Source organism: Pseudorca crassidens, chromosome 1 (assembly GCF_039906515.1).
Source record: "Pseudorca crassidens isolate mPseCra1 chromosome 1, mPseCra1.hap1, whole genome shotgun sequence".
Taxonomy (NCBI): Eukaryota; Metazoa; Chordata; class Mammalia; order Artiodactyla; family Delphinidae; genus Pseudorca; species Pseudorca crassidens.
The window spans coordinates 178,293,790-178,306,003 of NC_090296.1; the positions used below are offsets into that span (position 1 = coordinate 178,293,790).

The following is a 12,214-nucleotide window of genomic DNA, read 5'->3' on the forward strand; positions in this document are numbered from 1 at the left end:
ATTTATTTTTTATTTTATTTATTTTTGGCTGCGTTGGGTCTTCATTGCTGTGCATGGCCTTTCTCTAGTTGTGGTGAGTGGGCGCTACTCTTCGTTGCGGTGTGTGGGCTTCTCATTGCAGTGGCTTCTCTTGTTGCGGAGCACGGGCTCTAGGTGCGTGGGCTTCAGTAGTTGTGGCACGTGGGCTTCAGTAGTTGTGGCTCGCAGGCTCTAGAGCGCAGGCTCAGTAGTTACGGCACACGGGCTTAGTTGCTCCGCGGCATGTGGGAACTTCCCGGACCAGGGCTCAAACCCGTGTCCCCTGCCTTGGCAGGCGGATTCTTAACACTGTGCCACCAGGGAAGCCCTGACTCACTTATTCTTTAAGAGAAAGAGACAAATACAAGTGATAGCCAGGTCCACTATAAAATGCAAGAGGGAATTTACATGAAAAAACTGATGATTATACATTAATCAAACGTAGAAGCAGCTAGCCTTCCCAAAGAGCTGTGTCATTTGTGCATCTGCTCTTAGCTTTCTGATCGCACCTTCACAGCTGTATAATACAAGTTCATTTTCTAGTAGAAATTCCTAGGTCCTGTTTTGCTGAATTGCCATGCATTGAACTACCATCCCAAGAAAAAGCTTAAGAAAATTGTCTTAATTGAAGCATTATTTGTAACAGAAAAAAAAAAGTATAAACAACTTAAATGTGCAATAATAAGGGACTGACTAAATGAATTGTTAATTTATATGTAATGGAGTCTCATGCATCCATTTAAAAAACATCGCAAAGAAATTTAATGACAGTGAGTGAATGAATGCTCTCCAATGCGCTTTGTGCCACTTTCTCACAATCAGCAAGAAGTATCAGAAATGATGCCTCAACCAACTTAAATGTATTTCCCCAAAGGCTTATAAACCAATACTTAAAGTGATTAATGTTCAATTTTTAAATTTAAAATGAACAGATAATATAAAAATTTACTGTTCATTCAATAAATATTTACTGAGCAGCTATTATGAGCCAGACAGCGTTCTAGGCTCTGCATACACAGCCACGAACAAAACAAATACCCCAACCTCGTGGAACTCACACCCTAGCAATTCTAGTACCTTCCCTTCTTAATTCAGATGTACAGTTCATTAGTTCAAATAAATATGTCAGGGCAGATTCCAGGGTACTGTCTTCTCATGCCAGATAAAGAAAACTTTAGTTAATATTTAAAGTCATTATTCATTGACATGGATGGTCTCACCACTGTACTTTCACAATTCTTGAGCTTTCTATAAAGAATGCTCTTTCTGCAGTTTACACCCCCTGAAACACAATGCTGAATTCCCATGGCTTTCAGTATTTTCCCTGCTCAAGAGAAGTAAAGCAAATCTTCTATCACAGCTAGAGTAGAAGGTTTATTTACCCCACTCACTCAATCAACAAAGTACTTCCTGCTAATAAGATCAGAGAAGGAGATGGGCAAAATGAGAAATCCTTCGGTTTCCTAGGCTTGTTTACACGTGTATGTTAATGAAGCATCAGATAAGAACCAGGTCTGATTTCCCCCTCTACAGGTAGAATTTAAGTTAGGTTTCCAGAAGGACTTATCGAATTCTAGTAGCTTTACACTGGTCAACGCGTCAACTTCTAGGTATTCAGGAAAACAAATGTCCTTCCCAAGGCTTCCTTTCCTATCTCAGCTACAGAGACGCAGGGCCTTTCAAAAGCAGCTTATAATTTGCTTACATGTCACATTTGCCTAACGTACTTGATACATCCTACCAGAACTAAGCATAATGCCTGAGGTCTACAGATAAAAGCTAGAATGAAGGGTACAGTATCTCTGATTTTCAGGGGCCTGGCTTCATTTAAAAAGTCAATTAAAAATTACATACAGCTAAGTATAATATGAGCACTGCTGCAGACACTATGAGGACTAAAAAGTAGACAGGATTCCAGGCCCAACTTTAAGGAATTTACATCTAGTTGGATTCTAAACACAAGAATGTATCCATCCATCCATTCAATAAATACTAATTCAGCTCTACAACACGTAAAAACTTCTCAAAGGGCTTGAGATACAGCAATCGAGACAAACCTGATCCCAGCCACCCTGCCGTTAACAGAACATAGTCAGGACAAAAGTCCTAAAGAAGATGGGAGTCAAGGGCTTCAGCTCATGCAAAGGCCCTATACTGAGTTAAAATGAGTAAATGTATGGGCAAAAAAATGTAAATGTATAAAGGTAAAAAGAGGAAAATTCATGTAAGATGTCAATAAAATTGGAATTCAGCAAGCTGATGGCAGAATGTAAGAAAATCACTCAACATACAGCAAGTCCAAGATGAAAGTGGTCCAGCTCTGCCATTAACCAGCTCTAGGAATGCAGATCAAGTCACTTCACTTCTCTGAGCCTTGGTTCCTTTATCCACAAAATGAGAAGTTAGCTTTTTCAACCTGGCTACCACTCAAGACTGTCAAGGGATTATGCATGACCAAAAAAAATGCTTTCATAAACTAAATATCTCATATATTTGACACATGCATGAGCATGGATCCATATTTGGTCTTATTATAAAATAAAGGAATTGAAACATAATTTTTAAGTTCTCTTTCTAGCACTGTAAGGTTTGTGACCTAAAAACTAATTTTAGATCAATGGATAACTAAGAAAGGTTCTAACTTCCTCAGCATTATAAGTAGACTCAATTAATAAATTATTGCAATAAACCAAGTATGAGCTGGAAAAAACTGGTCTAAAATGTTGGTTATGTTTTAAAAAGCGGGGGGGATGGCAGATTCAAAGGGCACTTGGAAGAAAGTCAAGATGACTACTAACAGTGAAGTAATCAAAGGTAATCCTAAATTCAAAGGGAGAATCCAGATGATATTCTTTTGGCAATCCTCAGTGATGGCAGATCATCAACTTTGTAGGAAAACGTTTTTGTAAAAGAAAAATACTGGGCTTCCCTGGTGGCGCAGCGGTTAAGAGTCTGCCTGCCAATGCAGGGGACATGGGTTCAAGCCCTGGTCCGGGAAGATCCCACATGCCGTGGAGCAACTAAGCCTGTGCACCACAACTACTGAACCCGTGCTCTGGAGCCCGCGATCCACAACTGCTGAAGCCAGCCCGCCTAGAGCCTGTGCCCTGCAACAAGAGATGCCACTGCAATGAGTATCCCGCACACCGCAATGAAAAGTAGCCCCCGCGCGCAGCAACGAAGACCCAACGCAGCCAAAAATTAAAACAAATAAATTAATTATTTTTAAATAGTGAAATGTCTGGAAGGGCATATTTCTTAAAAAAAAAAAAGGAAAGAAAAGAAAAGAAAAATATTTCCCAAGCAAGTCTGGTGAAGGAGCTTAGAATTCAAACTGATAATAAAATGTGATATAAATTGATGATGAATAGGGTTTCATATCTCTAAAAAGCAATTTCTAAAAAGAAATTTCTCTTCAGCAACTAATGCAGTCTACTAATGGTAACTAATTTGAATACATATTCTAAAATGCTGCTTTCAAAATGAGTCTATTACTTCACAACCACATTATCCTACTTAGCCTCTATTTTCCAATAACTAATCATCAGCTGGGAAAGTAAAACACAAACACATGAAAGTTACATAAAAGACAAAATAAGGGACCTGCATTTCCGACAAAACTAAACCACATATTACACACCAACCTTAAAGACAAAAACCTAGACCAAAAAATATATATATATAAATGTATATATAAAGTATATTTTTTAATTATTAAAAATATTAGAGGGTAAAAATTGGTACAACAACTTTGAAAAACTGGTAGTAACTCCAAGAGCTAAATATTTATCTACCTATTACTCAACAATTCCATTTCTAGGGATACTTCCAAAAGAAAGGAGTCCATATGTCCAACAAAATATATATATAAGAATGTTCATAGCAGCTTTATTATAACAGCCCAAAACTGGAAATAATGCAAATGCCTATTAAAAGTAGAATGGAGAAATAAATTGTGATACATTCGCATGTTAGGTTACTACTATGACAGACAGTATTTTCCAATAACAGTCACTGTAATATTTCTCAACTCACATGTTGTTCCAGAACCTTGCATCTCTCATCAACAGGTTTCTGCTCTCTCTAAACCTGGGTCGGTTCCTAACAGGTGATCTAGCGTCCATCTGACTCTCCACATCCCCCCCTCCCTGGGCTGCCTGTGCAGGACGACCGCCCTGGCAACCGGCCACCACCCAGTGACAAACTCAGGCCACCTAAGATGCTCTATCATCAACCACCAGCTGTGGGAGCAAACGTTCAAATAACGTTAGGCCCAGCCTTCGAGCTGCCCTACTTGAAACTAAATGAAGCAGAGACGAGCGTTGCCCAAACTGCAGTTTTGTGACAAACATAAATGTTGTCATTGTTTAAGTCACTGAGTTTTGAAGCAATTTTTTTTGAGGCCACAGTAAACTAGAAAAAGTGCAGAGCAATAAAAAAGAAACACTACTGCCACTTGCAACAACATACCTGAATCTCACTGATAAAATACAATGTTGAATGAAACAAGCCAGACAAGAGAGTACATATTGTATGATACCATTTTGACGAAAAACTAGAAAACTTCTATGGTGAGAGAAAACTGAGTAATTGTTACTTGAGGTAAGGGAGGAAGGTGGCATGGATTGGGAAGGAGTGTGACAGAGCCTACTGCGGTGGCAAAAATATTCTATACATTAAACTGGGTGTGATTATATACTTAATTACATTTATAAAAATTCTTCAGGGTATATACATTTAAGATTAGTGCATATTATTATATGTATATTACACCTTAATTTTTAAAAGGTGGGGAGAGGTGGGGCGATCAAAGAGCTAACAAGATAATGAGGAATTACCAGCCACAGTCTAAGAAGAGGAATCCAAAATGGGGACCATGGTACCCTGGGGCTTCTTTCCTTCCGGAAGTGTTTGCCCAATCAAGGGAGGTGCCTGAGAGGCTAAAATGCACTTAGGCAGCCTTGCAACCTAGGAAGACAACATGTCAGAGTACAAGAGCCACCAAGGGAGCCATCCCGTGCTTTGGAATAAGACTTCAAAAAGCTGAATTCCAGAAGAAAGAGTAACACAAAGGTAAACTAAACCAGCCTTTGCATAGACGCTAAAAAAAAAATCTCAATTTGGATCAAGGTGATCCTAAGTGCCTGGCAAAAGCAACAGAAAAATCCTTATCTAAATCTATAATTACTTCTAGAAATAATTTTTCAAATACAATGAACAGTACACAATCAAAGATGAGCAGCCATACAAGGAGATGAGACTCCTTGAGAAATACCAGACGACAGAAAAAACCTGCAGGACTCTGGGACAGAGTTACATGCTTACTCTGTCCACAGAGATATATGCAAAGCTTGAACATTTTGATAGGGAATTAGTAACTATAAAAGCGGCATAGCAGATTTTAAAAAGAACCAAACTGATATTCTAGAATGAAAAACACAATAACCAAAATTAAGAACCCAGAGAATGAACACATTTAAGACCAAATTAGACAGAGATGAAGACTAACTTAGTAAACCAGAAGATAGGCCAGAAGAAAATGTCCAGAAAAAAAGAAAAAAATAGAAAACCTAGAAGACAGGTGAAATACACAGTGGAGTCAGTGAGACCTAACACTGGAACCGAAGTCCCAGAAAGATTAAGCATGAGAAATGGGGAGAAGCAATATTTTAAGAGATGACAGCTGAAAACTACCCAAGACTGATGAAAGACATCAGGTAACAGCATTAACACATATACGCCCAAGCAAGAAAAGGAAGGGGGGGGTGGTGAGGGGCAGGGGAGGGAGAGGACATCATCTTAAATAAAATCTGAAAGACAAAAAGAAAATCTTAAAAATAGCCTGAGAAAGAAACAAATTACCAACAAAGTGATAAACTGCAGCTGCTTCTCAATAGAAATAAGGATTATAGAATAATCTCTTCTTCAAAGAACTAATATACAAATATATGTATGTATGTATCTCCAATCTATAATTCTATACCTAGCAAAATGTATCTTTCAAGAATGTAGGTGAAATAAAAACATTCTTAGACAAACTAAGAGACTGAAAATTTTTCAACACTAAATCCACTCTAAAGAAAATACTAAAGGGTATTCTGTAGGCAGATGGAAAATTGTTTCAGAAGGAAGGTCAGTATCACAAGAAGGAATAAAGGAAAAGAAAGACAGTTAAGTCTAACTGAATAATAATGGTACAAAACAACAGAAATAGGTCTTTGGGGTATAATACATATATGCATTTAAAAACATGATAACAATGAAATAGGTTTAAAAAATAGGAAAGAAATTGACTTACATGTTTTTAAAGGCCTTAACATTATCTGGAAAAAGGGTGAAAGTCTCAATTAATGCTACACTTTGATAAGTAGAGAAAAGATTAGAGTTTCTTAGGCAAATACTAAAGAGTAAAAGAATATATAATCCCAAGCTAATAAAAAAGGAGGAAATGGAATAATTATTTTTTAAAATCAATCCAAAACAAACCTAGAAAGAGAAACGGAACATGGAACAGGTGAGATGCTTAATTTTTTTTTTTTTTTTTTTTTTTTTTTTTTGCGGTACGCGGGCCTCTCACTGCTGTGGCCTCTCCCGTTGCGGAGCACAGGCTCTGGATGCGCGGACTCAGCGGCCATGGCTCACGGGCACAGCTGCTCCGTGGCATGTGGGATCTTCCCGGACCGGGGCATGAACCCGTGTCCCCTGCATCGGCAGGTGGACTCTCAACCACTGCGCCACCAGGGAAGCCCGAGATGCTTAATTTTTAACCATTAATATCAAGTTATCTGCCAATTCATTTTTATAAGAGCCATCAGCAAAATACACAGAAATATCTAGCCCCCACTCACATACCTAAACTTTGTAAATTTTAACCTCCACATCTATTCCATTTTTTTCCATTGTCACTGACTTTTCAAAGTCTTATTTCACCTTATCTTTTCTTATGTAACTGCAGATACGCTAACAAGCATTAAAATATCCAAAAGCCAAACAAAAAGAAACAGGAACAAAAAATCCAGAGAACCAACTGGCTTATAAATGCTGCATTAATTCCGCAGTAAAATACTAATTTGCCATTACTGATCTATATAATAGTACTAAACAAAATTAATGTATTAAGAAGCTTAAAATGATATTCTTTCACTTATTTCATGAAAAACATTGCTCTAATATTTTTTAATTCACTTGTTAATTCAGTGAAAGGAAATCCCAGGATAAAATTAAAACTTTTTCTACACTAGTATCAATGTCAGCAAGACACAGGTGCAACATATACCTCTATCAGAGAATAGCTAAATAATCTCTTTAGAGCCAAAGATACTTAACCAAACAAGCTATAAAACTCCAGAGTCACTCTTTAGCGTCCTATAAGCAAATGAAATTACCTGCCACTTACTAATTTTTTTTTTAATTTTACAGTGGATTGCTACTTGCATTTTGTGAGGAGGAGATATTTTAAATAAGGGGGGTCTAAGCTCTTCCAAGGGAAAATACTATCAAAATTAAATCAAAACACTACACTCATATTATACAGCATCTCGCTAAAGAAATCAAAGAACCTTTTATTTACCACTTAACAGATATAAGAACTATCAAGTAACCGGTGTCAGTTATAAAAGTAGACACAAAGTGTGCAGACTCATCTCCAGTCTAGCGAGGTGAGAGTCATCCAGACTAACTCCCTTTCTACAAAGGCTGAGCCGCCTCTGTTCTCACCTGGTTTAGATGATGCGAGCACGGGGCCAAGAGCCTACCTTCCCTCCACAACTAACAGTGGTGGCATATGTGCCACAGAGGGAACTAACACACAAGCATTCTCTTCAGGGACCGTGTATGCGCTCTCTCTCATACTCAGTGTCCCACCCTCCCACTTGCCCTTTCCACCTGCCATCTTCTCCTCATCCTTCAGGTCTTACCAACCACTTCCTCAGGACAGCTTGCCCTGCCACTCCCAATCAAGTTAGGTTCCCTGGTGACAGGTTTTATAGCTCCCTGTACTTTACTTCAAAGGACTGATCCCTCCTGTTGTTGAAAACAAGGTGCCTAACACAAGGTCATGGGTACAATAAGGCACTCAAGAAATATTTGTTGAATAAACAAACAAGTGTGAATTTATGATCCCCCCCTGGATTTTACAAAGAAACAAGCTTTAAAAAATTAAGTTATCTGCATGAAATACCATAACCTGGAAATGGCAGAGACCAGCTGAGACTCCAAGTTTGTGACTCTAATTCCCGTGCTCTAATGCCCATGTACTATAAGGAAGTGTGCTAGAAGTCAGATTTCTTTCAAATGTATATTATTTTTGTATTGACTTCCACTGTAAAAATTGAGACACTTTCTAAAGGAAAAAAAATGAGACACTAAATATAAGGAAGTCATATCTAACGATGCAATATGCCTTTCAAAAATCACACTGAAGGGACAAACTATACCTTTCTGGTAATAAATGGTCTGAGTATTGTTGGTGTAACAATACCATTGTGCTAAAGCGAAACAAGGATGGTTGAAGTGAAATTGCAAACATAAACCAGAAAATGTAATCACTTGCCACTTTCTAACTGAAGCAGCAATTCCTAAAGTTTTGGTATTGTGGCTAAGTTTTTTTGCCAGCTTCAAACTGCCTTAACATTCCTAGCATTTACAAATCAAAGTAATTTTGTTTCATTACAACTTGCCACTAGCTTAAATTTACTGGCCTCTTTTTCACCCATCTTCACTAGCTACAAAAGGTAACAGTAACCTGAGAGAGATGCAACATGAAGGCAAAGCCTGACACACAACCTCTGCCTGGCACTGGAAGTCCAACTTGGATCTGCCATGCCAGGAAGTTGTCTTGGTTCCCAAGGATGACCAGCCAATTAACAGATGGTGCCAAGATATGGGGATATATGTATAGTTGATTCACTTTTTTATACAGTAGAAACTAACACACCACTGTAAAGCAATTATACTCCAATAAAGATGTTTAAAAAAAACAGATGGTGCCAAAGCCGACACTTCTACTTACTGGCTTGTTTAACCAATGGCAGCTGTCCTCCAGAGGAGCTATTTCATGTCAAAACAATGTTACAACTGGTAATGAGCTATTCTCACCAGAAACAAGGATGCCAGAGAGTCAGACAGACTAGCTAAAAACAGTAAGTAGGCACCAACAGCAAGACTCAGGGCCCAAGTTCTTAATGTTTGGGAAATGATGCTTCTTTGAATGCCCTTGTGACACCTCAGTGATTCTTTAAATAGGTAATCAGCAAAGGAATTTCTGTTAACTCAGAATACCTGTACTTGGAATTAAGGCTCTGGTTTTCCTTTTTAAATTAATTTATACCTTTATTAGTGTAACTTTTTTCTCATATTTCGACATATTTCAGTTACCTATGTGGAATATAACATAGGTCAACAACATCCACTTTAAGTAATAAATTAGATTATGTTTACAGACTTTACTATAAAAAAAACAGCAAGCTCAGAAATAATTTTCGGGTCTGACAGAGTGAGAAATAAAAGCAAATAAACCACTGTCCATTGATGCTGGCTAATTTGATTCTTGTTAAGATGACTGCACAAAAGAAAAAAGTACCCTGACTTCCCTGTAACAGAACTTCTCATAGATTCAACATGTGAGGGAGTTGGCCAGGGTGATATCTAAAGTTTTGTCCAACTTCTCTGTGCTATGAAACATCAAATACCTATCCCAAAGACTTACTTCTATTTATAAATGAATTAATACAGGCTTGAAATCACTTTCTTCCAACAAACAAAATATTTAAGACCATGTCCCCACTTTTTTTCTATGTGTCACCTTATTTCCAATGACTGGGTATTGCCCCAATTCAAAACTCTTTCCCAGTCCCGTAAGGGACTCATTTAACTCAGGTTGAAATCTACTGACTAAAAAGCATCCGTGGATTAAAATGAAGGGGGGGGGGGGGCGGGCAGACTTTAATCTTCAATTTCTAGAAATGTCCACCCGTGGATTCATAGACTCTTCACATTTCTTGGCATTAAAATACCTGCGAGTAACCATTCTGCCGCATCACAACTGCCGCACCAACACCCGGCTGTGAGCTCCAAACTATTCTGCAAACTCTGCAAAGGCGCAGAGATTTCCAGCTTCTCCAAAGCCCTCATTCACCCCATCCTCCCCTTGCCTAGTCGAAACGAAGTCCCGCGGCAGGAAGGCAATAATTTAAAAGAACGAAGTTTGCCTCAGTCCTGCCCACTTGGACTCTGGAGGACGCAACTGAAACTTGCAAGGGAGACACGTCTCCCGGGGACCGAAACTTGCTCGCGGGGAGGGAGAGGCTGTGGGTCTCCCCTCCCCGCGGACCTGGCCGACCTCCGACCCTTCCAGACACCCCCTTCGCCGGTCGGCAGGTCCCCTCCCGCGCCGGCCCCGCCAAACCCTCCCCGCACGCCCCCCTGCGCCCCCTACCCCGCGCCCGCCAACCTGCCAATCGCGCCCGCCAACCTGCCAATCACATCCGCAGCACCCTGCCGTCCAGGTTCCAGGGGGGTCCAGGCCGCGCTCGTTTCCGGAGCCAGTCCCCCTGGAGGGCGGGGACGGGGAGCGCTGCTCCGTCCACCTCCCCCGGGGCCGGGAATGGCGGCGTCCGGCTCCCCGGGGCCAACTCCGAGTCCCTGCCTGGAGGAAACGCGCCGAGCCCCACCGCCGCCGGCCTCTGGCGGGGGGAGAGGAGAAAATGAACTTACCTCCGGACGGTCCCGTCGGCGGAGGCAGCGGGGGGAGTCCCGGGGGCCCAGGAGGTCCCGGCGCGGCGGCGGCTACCGCAGTGCCGTCCGCCCCATTGTTTCCCTTCCAAGAGGATCCCGGCGAAGCCGAGCCCTGGAACCAGGAAGTTGCCCGGCGCGACACCTCCTGCCGCCGCTATGGAAACGGCCCCCGCCTCCCAGGGCGGCTCGCCCGGGACCCCGCCTCCGCGCCACCGGCCCCGCCCGCCTCACGGGCCGCTGCCAACCGACGCCGCTGCGGCCGCGGCCGCCGCCATCTTGGGGCGGCCCGGTCGGCCTCTTCCCGGCGGCACGTGCGCGCAGCTCCCGCGTTCCCGCCGGCCGCGGGGGCGCGCTGCCAGGGCTGCCGGGTGCGGGCGCCGTTCTCCCGGATGCGCGGCCAGAAGCGGCGCCTGGAACCCAGAGGGTGGGAGGGAGGGCCCGGGCGGCACTGGAGAGCCAGGACCTGGAGCGGGGCTTCGAGGCATTGCACGAAAACGACCGGCTTCAGCTGGTGTCAAGTGGCAGGTCGAGGGATGGACGTGTTTCGTTCCTGGCTCAACTACTGACCAGCTGTCAGGACCTTGGACACTTTTTCCCTATGCCTCACTTTCTTCAGTTTCTTCATCTGTAAAGTGGCATAACAATAGTACCTGCCTCATAGGGTTGTTACCTGGAAGCAAGTGCATGGTACTTAGAAAGTGCAAAATTATCATTCATTCAATAAAATGGCACTGCTTCTGACAAAAGTCACATTTCTGTCTTTTTCCAGGAACTTAATCTAAGTGTTCAAATCAGCACCACTTTAAATAGGCTACTGTGTAAGATCCCATTGCTGCTTGAGACTTCTGAAATGCTGATCTTTTGTCCCATATTTCTCTAGGTCAGCTTTCCTTTTTTAGATCATGGAAATTGTCAAGAGTTTTAATCTCCAGAATCGTCCATCAAGAGGTTCCATAAAAAGATGAATGATGTAAACTTTCCAATACTGTAATTAGCTGGCCGTTAAATGATTTATTCACTAGAAGCTAGCAAAGTTAGGGTGTGCAAATAACTAAAAGGCTTCCTGTCCTTGATTCCAGGAACTAGAATTACTAAAGCTGGCAACTCTGCATGGTGGCTATTATCTCTCTTTTCCAGCTGCTGAAAACTGACACCAAGAAACTGGGAGCTGTGTGCACAATGGGAGAGGAGGGGAGGAAGGAGGCGGGGTCACGGCCTCTTCCAAAGGATGCAACCTTGAGAACCTTGCATAAGCTTAGGTCTCAAATGGTCTCTAAGGCTTCTCCTTCTAGCTCACAAATGTTGTGATCTCCTTTGTACACTCTTTAAGAAAATACAATGTATATACTTCCCTTTGGGTCTTCCTACATACAGTTAAGCCAGATTTGTGAAGACCAGTGTTTAATGATCCTGATCCAAAAATAGTGGGACTTCCATGGCGGTCCAGTGGTTAAGACTCCAC

General features: G+C 41.7%; 1 protein-coding gene across 6 annotated transcripts in view; it reads right to left on the bottom strand.

The window, feature by feature from the left end:
* Window positions 1–10,785, bottom strand: part of USP6NL (USP6 N-terminal like) — a 145,017-nt gene extending 134,232 nt beyond the window's left edge. The window contains exon 1 of one of the 6 annotated variants that reach the window (XM_067701163.1): window positions 10,732–10,785. The gene's annotated coding sequence lies outside the window, so the exon portion shown is untranslated. Of the gene's footprint in view, window positions 1–10,468; window positions 10,601–10,731 lie in introns of those variants that run through there. The other 5 variants (XM_067701144.1, XM_067701154.1, XM_067701173.1 and 2 more) reach the window with 5 other exon arrangements.
* Window positions 10,786–12,214: the final 1,429 nt, after the last annotated feature.